The following is a 12016-nucleotide window of genomic DNA, read 5'->3' as shown; positions in this document are numbered from 1 at the left end:
ATATGACATTTACATGTTTAATCCAAGTCTGCCAACCCAACTCCATTTACTGATGTAAAATTTTTGCTGTAGAGAATTGTGAAAAGTTTTTGTGATTTAAAAAATACATCTAATGTTTTTTCATCTTTTGTTTTAACATTAATTAAACCTTTGTTATTTTAGTATTATGAGAACGTGCTTGTGGGTGCAACGAATATAGTTGGTGCAAAGATTTCTTTCGCGTTTTAAAAGGCGAAATGTAATCTGAATTTTTATTTAGCGCACTGTAACTACCGCACATTTCACATTTTGTGTGATCCCTCGCAAAGTAAATAAGATAGCAATGCATGCAATTATATTCTGCTGCATATTGTTTAGGTTTATGATTTAGTAGCTTAAACGAGACAAATCCATGGCAAATATGTTTTAATTATTGACAGATAGCAACAATAGCAACTCATAGCAAACCTTCTCATTTTATGACCAATGCTTTCCAGACCCTTATTGTGAAGGCTGTCAAGGATTTAACTAATAAACATATAAGACATAATACGTGATGGTAAAGAAACAGTCTGAAAATCTCCCTCTTCGTGTAGTATTCATTCGAAATACAACCGCCAGAAACATACCTTTCTTATGACGCAAGCAAACCCAATATTTGACAATTTTGGGTACATTGACGCCAACCTTGACAGTCTTGGTCGAAACCGGAAATGGTCAATGCGATTGTAACGACCTCTTTATACAAAAGTAGCCGTGAAACATCGGAACATGTTGCTATGATAATAACTTTTACGCAACGAGGTCGGGACAGAGCCTTCAACAGTTTAATTAAGAATTATTATGTCACAAAGATTCGTACAATTTTGGTCATCAAACTCATCAACCTTATGAAAATATTTCTGATGTCAACCAACTCATTACACCATAAATTATAGGTGAATTTGTTTGTATCAAGATTCTTTCTTATTTAAATAAATTAAATAGATTTAAATAAGAAAGGGTATTTATAGTGAAATCTATTTTATTTTCTCTGGTAAGTACCAACCTTTAACTTTCCAAAAATCATCATCATTTAGTTACTCTCACTTTATAAATATAATTCCTCCTAAACCCAGAATGTCCACCTACCTGGAAAGTCAAACATCCACTTAACTTTAGGTGCGGTTGTGTACATACGAGCACTGAACCTCAGCCAGCCTTGTCAAATGAAAATCTACTAGGAGGCTAGATATTGTAGGTTACACAAATATCCCGGAGGGTCAAACATGCTGTGTCGTTAGGCTGACATGACGTTGTTCATAAGCAATAAGCTGCCTTACATGACCTTGCCGACAGGCAGGTCACAGGAATCGTAATGATAACAGTAATGTGTAGAAAGGCAGTTGCCATAGTACTTAGTGTTCAGAGCTGGACCATTACTAGAAGTAACAGCCGAACACAGTATGAAACAGTACTGTTTCAACTTTGGATTTATTATATCTGTTCTCACAGGGAGCTAAGGGTCCCTAGTAGATGTCCCATCACATTTTTTTATTAAAGTTCTCTATAGGTCCCTGCATGTTAGACCTGAGTCCCCGTGTAAACCTTTAAAAAGGTCCAGGTCTGTCTCCGCGCCGTTTACAGTGAATAAAGAGTTTCAAAAATAAAAATGCAGATGTAAAAAATACTAGACATATATTTATCGAACATTTAATTGTAACTTATTAACTAAACTATTCTAATATTAAGGCTACATCAGTCACAATTGGTCTTAATTCGCGAACTCAAGGATTTTACGAAATTACCAATTTTTAAATCGTTGCCTTTACGTATGGAGCGGAGTATCTGAAGTTATTTATTGTTTAATAATCACATGGAAATTCATTTAACTAAATATTTCGGGAGGTTATCAAAGAAATAAAATACTTTCCTTTTCATTCCACGATAGGTTTTTTCATTAAAACTATAACTTTAAGATTCGATAATTTTTCCAAAACTCAATTTATTTTACCAGTTAAAGCAATACCCATTAATCTCCATTAACTAACTCCCTCGTTACCTAATCACCTGAGATCGCGAACATTGCCAACAGCTAATCTTATCCAAACTTCTCAACGTTCACATCATTAAATACAAATGATTCTAAATTTACATTTAAATGCATATCTAATCGGAATGATATTGTGTATTACTTAATATTGTTGGCACTACAATTGCCAAATGTTTGTAACGATGTTTCACACTCGATTTGTTTAGCGCCATCGCTTGCTTCTGGGCAAGCGGTATGACGCTATCAGGAATTGAATAACATCACTAATCACTATTCACTTCCCAAGTCAGGACTCCGCGTAATCTTTCCTCAGCAAATCTGAATCTGATTTGCCGATATTTACGTGTATGGTGATAGCTTCATCGGTTTCTGACTTCATTACAACATCGTTCCACTGTACTTCAGCCTTCTTGCCGTAAGCTTCATTCTCTATCATAATAGCAGATTTCGTGCAAAGCGCTTTGCTTTGGAATTCTATCAAAGCGCAGTAATCGCTTTTCTTTGTTTCTGACTTGATGTCTGCGATGTACCCGAGCTTCCTCCTCATGACCTCAACCCTTACGTGGTAGTTGTAGATGCAGACTTTGATGATGAAAGCGCTTTTCTGGTGGAGGAGGATGATCTTGTACTTTGTTCTACAGCAGGCTGTCTTCTTCAACTTTGTCTGGAAGTTTTCTATGAGGATCTTGATCTTTTGGGAGTAGACTGCGATGATGTTGTGGTTGGTTTGGAGGTGAGTGGAGAGTTCTTCGAAGGGTACTGAGCAGCAGTTGGCTGTGATGGGGCAGATCATCGTGTCGTGTTTACACTCTTCTTCGTGTTTGACTCTAGTGACAGCTGTCAAAAGCTCTGTGCATCCGCGTCTGTAACAATAAAAAGCAAAAATTAATTCATAACCTTCAAGAAGTCTTTGACTATATATTATTAGATATCTTATTTCCTACTTCTCCAATTATATAAACAAAGTATTAAATTTTGCATACATAATAACGAATGACCCCGGAATTTCAATGAAGTGCAAAAAATAATTAATTCATAATAATATATTGAATAGAAGATACGAAATATTATTGTTATCGTTAGTCAATTTGGTCACGTGTTTTGGAACGAAGTTCTGGATTGTGGCGCACTATAAGATATTGCATGTTGCCTTGAAGAATAAAGTTATTGTTTTTGTAATAATCTAGATACTTGGTTAAGGCTTATAAGTCTTCTGAGCAGATTTTTCCAAGTTATTATATTAGAAGACAGTGAGGAGACATGTTGTTTGCTTGATTTTCTCGAGACTAGCCCTTAAACCTCCTAAATATTTATTAGAATGTTTTTCTTTTATTATTCTTAGTATCATGTGTAGGTCTAGACAAAATGTGATTGACGACTTCGATTGCCCTTATCAACACAACGATTATCTGAAAGATATATCTATGAAGACAAATTGACCTACATTAATAACTGAATACGATTGAATGATTATAAAGAGTTCATTGCCCTGATGACCGATAAGTACAAATATCGGAACACAATTTAGAATTGGTACCAAAAATTCTAACCTCGAGTAGAAAAAAAGAGAAAAAAACTAAAGCTAAATAACATTATACCGATAAACCCATACGTAGACAAAAATACATCCTACTCCATTTCCGAAATCGTTAAAGAGAAACCATGACTCAAGCAGTTTAAAAAGATCAAAGTCAACTTGTGACCTTGCCTACAAGATACGAGCCGTGAACTTCACAAGCGATTCCGTAATCCTTGAACCAATGTGACCTACATTAATAGCGATCATAAGCATTCGAGTAGGTATATATAAGTTGAATATTTTATTTTTACTCCACCTTTTATTACTATATCTTTTTTGTCTAAGTTTATTTTGAGATCTTTAATGATATGGAGACGATTAAATGCGCTGATTTGAAAGATAAAGCAGAATTTAAATTTAAAAAAAATAATGTTGTGCGCTTTTATTTTTATTTCATTCATACAGGCTACGCGACATCGATTTCCTAGTTTATCTATTTTTGATTTTGATGTTGTAAAAATGTATAAGCTAGTACATAATGTTCTTGTATTGCTAATCGTGTGGACTATCCTAAAATGAGTTTACCGCGTTGTGGACATAGCCTAATAAAACATCAGTAACTTTAACGTCAGTTTTAGTGTCCGAAAGTTAGGTTCCATTTTATTGGACACACAATTTCTTATTAGATACAGCGTTTATGTTTCGAATTTTATGTCGTGTTTACGATGTGATAAGTGATTGGTTTAATGTGTATCGGACCTGTATCTTGAAATGGTCGACAGTAGCTATTTCGCAATAACGCTTTGATGAGGCCAGAGTATTTCTTAGGAGGAGTAAATTATTTCATTTTGTGTTTAAGTGTACATAGGTCTTGCATTTTGTATCGTACCACATTCGTACTTTCAAAGACTTGACTCTCAAAGCAAGTAGATACTGGGTATATTAAACATGCTATTACATATTCATACTAATCGTGTACATAATTGAAACCACTCATAATTGTAGAACTGTATAACAACAACTGCATCGTTGAAACATCACCCAAAAAATACACAAAGGTACCAAAAAACCTACCTATAATTCCGGCACGGCAGCATCAGATCGTTGATCAGCCGCTGCAGGGCCAGGCAGGCGCGGCCGGGGCCCGCAGAGCGCCCCTGCACCACGCACACCTCGACATGCGCCGAGAACACCTCCCGCACCACACGCCACCACACCAAGGACAAACACAGGGCCCGCAGCACTGGAAACAAAAACAGAGCAGAATTACTATCAGATAGATGGGAATGGAAATTATACTAAGATGCTACTGGGTAAAGAAAAAACATTGTGAGATAACTCGAGAGCCAGCCAATAATATTGAGAGATGCGTCGTTCGAACAACTGCAATAATATTATCTATCTCAATAATATTGCTTCAAAATATGGTGGTAGGACCTTTGGATATTAACTATTACATAGAATCTGGAATCGCCAATCTGCATAGACAAAGGATTAATTCCTTTGCTGTATGGGGCTAAGGCTTGTGCCCAGTGAAACACTTACAAGCTGGTATTATAATATTATTTCGAGAACGTATTTTGCCTTCTATTGCTTGTGAATCCTATATAGGCAGTCGCCTTGTTAAATGCGGTAATCTAACTGAATTTGGAAATACTGAACCCGCTGAAAGCATAGCTTAGTAAACGGATTTAAGTATTCTTGGTAGGTTTAAGGACCTATGTTTACTAGGCATGTGCATAAAATACCCGTACGATGTTGCTTTGCTTGCTAAACTTTAACATAATGGACTATTAACAACCTAACTTGTGCACGTAGTCGTGTAATCACCTCACACTAACTTGCATACTGTTAGTTGAGTGCCGGCAATGTGTGACGAATTTAAGGGAAGAAATACAAGCTATAATAATACAATAAATTAATATACTATTATGTCCAATCTACTAAATAGGTGAGAAAATCTTTAAGAGGACTAATGTTGCTGTTTACAGGCCTTTTCCCATTATGGAAGACATGAAAAATAAAAAAAAATGTACTATATAAATTGCAGAGTTTTGAGATCATTTTATTACTAATAATACCAAGACAACTCCAATTTAAAATGGATCAAATCACTGAACTTTAGGAAGTCGACTGAAAAATTGTACATTTATTATTTTGTCGGAATCTCACAATTCGTCGTTTTGGAGCGGCACGTGGCGAGCCTACTACCACCCACCTCGTCTTACTATGATTAAGATTCCGCCTTAGGCACCTTTGTCATGATATTAGCAAGAGTTACTGGGAGCCGTCTAGCTTTAGATTACTTTACCTAACCAGTAACTACCACAGTTTTTTGCAAATCTTATGTAGAGTCCTGTTGCTAAGGAGTTCAATCATTAGAAATGTTGGGAATGATATATTTTGACTTTATTCTTAATTATGGTAGAGTGCATAGATTCAAAGTGAAATGCATAGATTCAAAGTTTCGTCAATTTGTGCTATTATTAAGTAGGTCGCTTGGCAACCGTTTGATATGTTAGTAAAATAGAGCCATCTTCATTATAGGGTAAAACTTCACAAGTCTTTCATTCCTTGGTACCTAAGCAGGACTTTACTTCTACGTGACTTATTTATGCGTTGCTCATCAATTAATTAAGATTGAACTCACAGCCTTCTAAAAGCCTCAAGCAACTACCTTGAGTGGGCACTTACGTATTAGCACATAAGACGTGCGTTTAAAGCTGAATAGAAGTCGATTAATACTATAATCTCTTTGATGAATATTTTATGAACACATTTTAAGTGAGATACGAGGATTCTGTATCCATGTTGTACATTTTTCTTGTATAGGAAGCTTAGCGGAGGAAAATTTCCATTAATTTTCATTTTCAAACAATTTAAAGACCTTGTGGATAAAGGGATGGATAGAAGTAATTTTTGTTTTAAAAAAATATTATTGTTTCTCGAGGTCAGAGTTTCGCTAATATTTGAGGTATTTCAATTGAAATTGTAAAGGAAAGATTTTACATATACATATGTAGTCTTCTGATCTCTCACGGTGGTAAAATTGATGTAATTGGTTTAATTGAGCTTAAAAGCACAAACGTGCCGCGAACTCTATTTAGAGAAGATATTCATGTTGAAGAATGATACATAACTCCGTTACCCTAGTGACGTACTATTTTGTAATTAAGAAGCGAAATGTCAAGTAGGCTATTTGAGGGTTAATTATTAGATAGCAGTTGATCTTAAATACCACTGTAAATACTAAACTAAGTTTTACAAGTTCCTCAACGTTCAAAAGTAAGTTTTATCTCCTTCTATATTAAATTCAATTTACCTGTAACGGTTCTAAGCATATGCTGCATTCTGAGAACCGCGAGAGCATCTCGTCACAGTTGGGGCAGTTGCACTGGGCAGCATGACCCTCCTCGGGAGCTTCCAGCGATGGCTGGACTAGAGGCAGGGACTTATCTGTGGACAAGAGAAACATGATGTTAGGAAAAATCTTCGATCGTTTGCTTTGTAAGAACTCTGGAACTGGTTCAAGTCAAAAATGTCCTTTTTTGTATTGTATTCATGTGTTTAAGGTTCTCGTAAGCCTCTATAGATTTAAATTATATGAATCCTGACCCATTGGCTGAGTAAATATTTAATAGTTTAAGCTTGTTTTAAAAATCGTGATTAAGATCCTCGCGATAGATCGAATTTAGAGAATACTATAAGAAAAATCATTTTGATTTTAATGCAGCCTCCTCAACAAACCACTACAAAGTTATTAAAACTGCAATTAAAATGCACAACGATATACCCTCCTAATAATAGCATATTACACTCTTGTGTAACACGAACGGTTTGACACGCGTAACGCAAACCAGCGTGGCTCTACGTAGCTGTAACTACAGACACGTAACTGAGCTTGGGTTTTCATTTAGTGGGATTTATTACGTATTAACCTAACCCTGTATGAATCTCCTTGTTGTTTGACCTTCTTGGATAACGAGGGATGGTGTATATAGGATGTATTTACTTAGATAGATGGAGGAAAGCGTAGATTTTATTTAAGAAAGAAAAACCATTCGTTTTTTGGTTAGTTCGATGACGTTCATTGGGGCAGTCAATTGTTTTTCTTGGTAAGTGGTGTTTTGTTTTACTAGTTATTTTAAACACCCAAAAAATTAACTTTTACTGGCCAGTATTATTATTATTATACACTTCTTCATGATTTTTTTTTATATTGTCAATTACGACTCACAAGAAATAATTTGCTTAAAATAGAGCAAACTTTGTTTTCAAGACTGTATAAAAATCGTGTTTTCTCTTAACAAAATCCCTGCTCCTTTAACTAATTACTACTGGCTCGTTAACTTGAGTGGTCATTAAGTTAAAAGAATTTTAAATCTTATTAAAAACAACAGTGAACGTTTGAAGCAGTTTTTATTAATGTTGCGTTTGCTTGTGTATATTTGATTATTGAATTGGATTAATTTAACTTAAAGATTTAGTTTATGCTGTTGCGCTAAATGTAACTTTATTTTTTTATATTGATAATATTTTATTTTATTGCAATTAAGAAATACAGGATCGGATTTCATCAAAGAAATCAATTAAGAATAAATTACCTCTTTGATTAATCACACTTGCGTGAATTTTGAAACAAATCCTTAGTATTTAACGTCTTATTATTTTAGATTAATAATAATATTTTAACTATTAAAGGAGACATTTATGACTTATTATAAGAAACCTAGTCTTAAAGATACTCTGAGATAGGTAACTATTTAACACCTTTCAAATGATGAAGTATGTTCAAATGAAACCTGAAAAATTAATATAATGATGCAAAAACTAAATCTTTTTAATTCTTCAAAATCTAGGCCCAAGACAGACCGAAGGTCCTTTTATATTCAGAAGTCTAAGAAATCCGTCAGTCAAGGTCATTTTAGTTAATAGCACATAATATCTTGGCGAATAACTGATAGTCAGCGTCATGATTATTTAAAGAATGATTTCAAAAATTTGAGTCTTGTTCAATGTTATATAAAATTCATATTTAATTGCACCAAACAATTAAAACCGTTTTCAAAACATAAACAAACTTGCCTGTTTCACGTGATCTCATCGTTCAAGATCGGAAGCGTTGGAAACTCGAAAATTATTAAAACAATTGCAACTGACAGCACAAGCATAAATTGTGAAACTATTGCTGTTTTTATAATTTGTATGACGATTGCTTATGATTTCGAATGTCTACTGCTGTTATTGTGGAGGCAGTACAATAAGTAAGTCATGGATTCTGACACACTATTACTTGATACACTGCACTTTATACTTTTCTTGGTCACTTTAACTTTATTAATTTAATACAATCGAGCAAACTTAACACGTCTTGCTGACTCGGGGGTCGAATGAAAAGAGAATGATTTAAAATTCGGAATAAATAGAATGAATATTAAATTACGATATAATAATTATCATTAACTAACGATACTTAAACCTTAATAACTTACCACTAATTATCATCATAACGTTTCTTTTTTGCTAGACAAATAATACCTCTATACAGTAACGATGTCATAAAGAGTTAGATCTGTAAAAGATTAGTCAATTATTTGTTGAATCGTATGAACACATTTCGCAATACGTTTTACAATCCTCACGTGAGATTGAATCATTTAACTCGTACACGTGATAATCCATGTTATGTTTATAATTCATTTTATGTATGTTTTGATAAATTTGATCTTTGTTCAAAGCGATCATTTGTTTTTATTGGCATGTTACATCATTGAATTGCTTTCCTCATTGCTTATTATCTAAAAATTTAGTTATTTTTTCCTTTTGAGTGTTGTTACTTGTTTATGTTTCGTAGCTAAAGGGAACCTTAAAATTGAACCCTATTACTATAAGGCTGTCTATCCGTCTGTGATCAGGCTGCATCTCAAAAACCGTGTAGCTTGATAGATTTTTTTTACAGATTATGTGACAGTATGAAAATTCGAGGTTAAGCAACGATTCTAACGGTCATAAATTTGTTGAGAGACCCATTTATTTGGATCCGAGATTTACACAGTTTTATTGTTCATTTAAGTGATAAAAAAGTGAGTTTGTTTGTATGACACCTTTTTGTGAGGGAAGGAAAGAATTTACAATCTTTCACGTATCAAAACATTACACGTGTATTGCCGGTTTTAAAACAGTGCTTAACTTTTTATCCCTATTACATTGTTAAACGTCATTTATACCTGCAATCATTTTGGACGTAATTGGTTAGGTAATTAAGAAATCACGTGTATTTATTACGTCCAAGTTAGCTTAAAATAGTACAAATTACGTTTTGTTTTTGACTTTAATACCTACTATATTTATTTTACGTCTTTATCGAAATTTGACAGTAAAGTTTTGATATAATAAAGAGTAGTCGATTTATCAACCAATTAACAAAACTATCACAGGCTGTTTTAAAGTAAAAAAAATTGAAAATATATTTAAAAAAAATTCTAAAGAATATAAACAAACCCAAAACAAATGAACAAGAAAACATCAACAAACAAGAATACAGCTGACAAATACTAACAAACAATTGAATTTCACACAACAGTAACCTTTATTTTCGTATTAACCTTGTACCTATCTGTCGTTATGTAACGTGAATGAGGCCTGCCGACGTATTTCCTCAAGCAAAATAATAATGTATTATGTGATATTATGACATTATAACCTTCACCAATTATAAACTAAGAACAGTTATTATCTTACGTAATGTGTGTGTACTTGGCACTTGCTAGTTAACCGTAAATGTTTTTTTTATATACTTCCGCATTAAAAAATTAACCCTTGTGTCACTATTTCACAAATATTGAAGTCACATTCACAAAGACACCCAAATTCAGAATACTCTTTTCCGATTCTGGGATCGAACCCTCTAGGAAATGAGGAACTAGAACATATCTACATTTTTTCTTAATCTGGCTTATAATCAAGAAGAGTGGGGAGAAGGAAATAAGCGAAGATTTTCTCAGCACTGCAGTATTAAGAGGTTGAAATATAAACAACTTTATTTTGAAACAATGCTTAGCTTCCATACGGCCAATATATCTTGCATTGTGAAACTAGCAATCAAAACTGCAAATAATATGAAATAATATTACATCACAATACACACAAAATTATCAGGTCACCGCTTTAGCAATACATTTTCGCGCCAATCAGAAAACAAGATGGCGTCCGAACAAAAAATTAACAGCTATGTTAAAAATATTTTAGTTTGTAACAAAAAACATTGGAAACTGTACCGAATCGTTGTAAATAACTGTTTTTAAAATATGGTGCAAAATAACGTGATTTTTGTTATGGTTAATTGTGAAAATCACGAGTTTTAGGTTGAAGAACTGTTGACTTAAATAGTATAAATATACTACACTTAAGTAGGTATTTATAATCATAAAATAATTAAAAAAAAAATTAAATGTATGGTGACAATATTTTTTTAACTGCGCTCTCTTAAATTATAGTAAACATTTCAATTAAAAATAAAAATTCATTTATACAGGGGAAATATTCAACAATACAGGGAAAAGAGTAAATCAGTTATGCCACAGCATATCATAAACCTTCAAACCCCGTAATCAGATTTCAACTAACCTAACTTGTATTTGCATATTTAGTTTAATTTAAATAAATAATCACTTGCTTCATTCTGTAAATCCTGAGCAACTATTCGAAAGCAAACCAAATACGTTTAAATCCTTTTAAAGTTTGTTGCCACGTCTTCAAGAGATTTAAGTACTAGCGACTTTTAGTTCAGGATTTCTTTAGCTATTTGAAGTTACGAAAGCCTCAATTTGTCGGCTATCTGCTCTTTAGTAGATATTGTAGTGAAACTGTAGAGCTGTTAGTTTTTTTATCGATATCTTTATTTGTAGCTTTATTCAGCAGCAAGATAAAAGCCTCTTAAACTGCCTTTTAATTACTTTTATCCATTCAACATACTATGATATACAAAGAGAGTTCTGTTTTGTTGTTACATATTATATTATATTCAAAGTTTTGCGTTTCAATATTCAATGTAAAAAATGCACAGTAAAGATAAAATGATTTGCCGTTTTTTCAAATTATGACATGGAGTGTTACCATTGAACAAATAATTTCGTAAAATTGTACTGTCCCTGTTAAATGGCAAAAGGTCTTCAAGAAAGCATCGAAGATTCAATCTTAAGTAATTTAAATAAGAAGTGGGCTCTCAAACCGCATTTTTGAGGGACAACGTCATTTGTTTACATTTCTTGCGGTCAAATAAAACACCACCAAGTTGTGTTTGACGTCAGAGTTCGAAGGATTATGAAAATGCGAAAATATGCGTTTTTGAGGTAATAGCAATGACAGGAAAAAGTGTGTTTAATTTTCGCATAATAAGGAAAATTATTTATGTGGTGTCAAAAAACCAGTGTGGATTAATTTTTGCAAGTGCAAATTATTGAATTAAATTACATTGCAAATAAAAT

At 33.3% G+C, this 12016-nt stretch overlaps 1 pseudogene; it reads right to left on the bottom strand.

The window, feature by feature from the left end:
* Positions 1 to 1639: 1639 nt before the first annotated feature.
* Positions 1640 to 7604, bottom strand: LOC113506945 (annotated as a pseudogene).
* Positions 7605 to 12016: the final 4412 nt, after the last annotated feature.

Source organism: Trichoplusia ni, unplaced genomic scaffold (assembly GCF_003590095.1).
Source record: "Trichoplusia ni isolate ovarian cell line Hi5 unplaced genomic scaffold, tn1 tig00000155, whole genome shotgun sequence".
Lineage (NCBI taxonomy): Eukaryota > Metazoa > Arthropoda > Insecta > Lepidoptera > Noctuidae > Trichoplusia > Trichoplusia ni.
Note: the sequence above shows the minus strand (reverse complement) of the source record. Positions and strands in the feature narration are given on the sequence as shown.